This window comes from Macadamia integrifolia, chromosome 9, assembly GCF_013358625.1.
Source record: "Macadamia integrifolia cultivar HAES 741 chromosome 9, SCU_Mint_v3, whole genome shotgun sequence".
In the NCBI taxonomy this organism is placed as follows: domain Eukaryota; kingdom Viridiplantae; phylum Streptophyta; class Magnoliopsida; order Proteales; family Proteaceae; genus Macadamia; species Macadamia integrifolia.
The window spans coordinates 2,495,636-2,498,129 of record NC_056565.1 but is presented as its reverse complement, the minus strand read 5'-3'; the positions used below and the strand labels follow the sequence as shown (position 1 = coordinate 2,498,129).

The following is a 2,494-nucleotide window of genomic DNA, read 5'->3' as shown; positions in this document are numbered from 1 at the left end:
CACACACACACACAAAAACACGTTTTTAAGAAATTTGTCAAATGGTGCGTCTTAAGTGATTGGATACTCCTTGCGCTAATGCAGGGGCCAATGGAAACGTATGCCCAAGCATCCAATAGGTGAGGGCGGGATGATCATTCCACCTTTTTATGGATTGCAACGAACTATTAAAGAGGTCCATCCTTACCAGGGTTTCAAAGTCGATGAATCAAATCAGGAATCAGCCGATACAATTTGTCCCAATTTCTGCCGTTTTGAATCATAATACTCATGTCAAGATTCTATTGAATTGGTGAGTTTTCACACCTGATGGTCAGTTCAGGGGTTCTTGGGGCCGAATCCAAACTGACCTGAGTCGGAATCGACAAACACCGATTTATTTTCTGTTTTTAAAACCCTGATCCCGAGTCCCCTACCATCTCACTCCTCGTATGACCTCGCTCCATCCCAACCCATGCGGCGACCACCCCGCCCCACTGGACAGGTTACGGTCCTCTATGGGATTACACAAACTCATTTTAAATTACTATTTTAACCTCAGTAGTTTCCATCAAACTGTCGAAAACCGAGGGTAATGTCCTATTGACGGATCCTTCTATTACTAGTTTACCACATAGAAACGCAGACACGGGGTCCTCTATGGGATTACACAAATTCATTTTAAATTACTATTTTAACCTCAGTAGTTTCCATCAAACTGTCGAAAACCAAGGGTAATGTACTATTGACGGATCCTTCTATTACCAGTTTACTACACAGAAACGCAGACACGGGGTTTAGGGCTTTGGCGGTTCAGCTTCTGCCTTTTTCCTCTCGCCAGTCTTCCATATTTCCTCTCCCTCATCTCCCTCGGTTCACCGGCGCCGCTGCTTGTCTCCTCAGTACAGTCCACTGCGTGTCTCCCCTCCGGTGCATGTTCTCCCCTGCCGCTGCGTGTTCTCTATCTCAGGTAAAGCCCCCCTCCGTGTGTCTATGTGTGCTAAACCTGTGATTCTATCATACTCTCCATCTTAAGATGATTAGTGTTTCCTATAGTATTGTGCACATTCTTTTTATTTTCACTCTACCTTCCAGAATAGGTCTGGCTAAATTGAGCACGAGTAGTTAATGAGACAACAAAATGCAAGTAAAGAATACAACACACATACACATAGAATTGAAAAGTTTAAGGATAAGTTTGGTAAGTTTAGAACTGATGAGTTCATATTTTTCTTATTCTTTATGCAATCACAGCTAATTGCAGAATTATTAATGCACTTAATGGCTAATGTCTTTGGATGTAGAGGGGTTCATTCATCTAGTACTTATAGCTGCAAAGGTAAAAGCTTTGAGGACCAAAATATAACAAAGTCCTCCTCAATGACAATTTTGGACGCTGAAAATCCATGAATAGATTGTCCATGTTATCTAGTTATTTGAAATTTGAGCTATGATAGGGAAATATGTTTTGAATGTTCTGTTTCTTGTGTGAGCTGTTGAAGTCAGTTGCAAATAGTAATGCTTTTTTTTTGGGTATTAGTTGAGAATCTGGATTTCTAATTTTGATTGATGATGGAAAATAGGTACAACAAATCTGTGAGATGCTTCATCTTCCTTCTTCGCGGCAACATTGCAGACGATTCTCATGAAAAATAAAACTGTGATCTGTGTGCACCTTGGTTGAAAACCCTAGGACGGTTGCTGATAGTTGCAAGTTAAATCTTTGGAAAGGAAAAGAGATGGCCCAAACCACAGAGGTCTTTTCTTTCTCCAGCTTCATCTCCTATGAACTCGTGTACATTTCATTCCTTCCTGTTATTGCCTAATTCCAGTAGATAAATAAAAACTAGCAAAGGAATAATTTTAGACTGTTACTAGCTGTCCCTTTTAATCTTCTCAAAGTATATATGGAATATAACTCAGGCACTTTTTAAACTTAACATCAGTTTCAATGTTGTTTGTTTGATTTTCCCTCGTTCATACAAAGTTCTCTCACTGGTAAAAGTTGTCACACACTTCTACTAGCTGCAGTTTTGACTGACATCATAGGTTTTCTTTGAAGTGTTCTAATTGTTGTTTTGTCGCAGGGAGCAACGGAATCTGTAGAGGCAGTTCATTTCAGCTTCTATACAGATGAGGAGATTACCAAACTCAGTGCTAAAAAGATTACGAATCCTATTCTACTTGACAGTGTGGAGAGACCTGTGCCTGATGGACTGTATGATCCGGCATTGGGCCCAATGGATGAAAGGACGCCGTAAGTTATTGTAAACCCTTGTTTACTGCATACTGTTATCCTTCAAAGTTCTTATTTATGGCCAAGGGTGTGTGTACTCTTCCCTAATGGACCTACATGTTTGATTCCCATATATTTGTGATTTTGAATAGTGTTTCCATTAGAACTACCACTCATCCGTGTGAGACTGTAAGTCAAGTTAGCTAGTCATTTTCTCCCTCAAGCTTAGCAAAAAAAAATTGGCTATGGTAATTTGGAGGGAACTACTGCCATGTGTTG

The 2,494-nt window shown here is 40.2% G+C and overlaps 1 long non-coding RNA gene across 1 annotated transcript; it reads left to right on the top strand.

Moving 5' to 3' along the window:
• Positions 1-737: 737 nt before the first annotated feature.
• On the top strand, positions 738-2,232 carry LOC122088041. Its single transcript, XR_006142956.1, has 3 exons — positions 738-949; positions 1,563-1,736; positions 2,067-2,232. It is a non-coding gene; the product is annotated as an uncharacterized LOC122088041 (long non-coding RNA).
• The last annotated feature ends 262 nt before the right edge of the window (positions 2,233-2,494 follow it).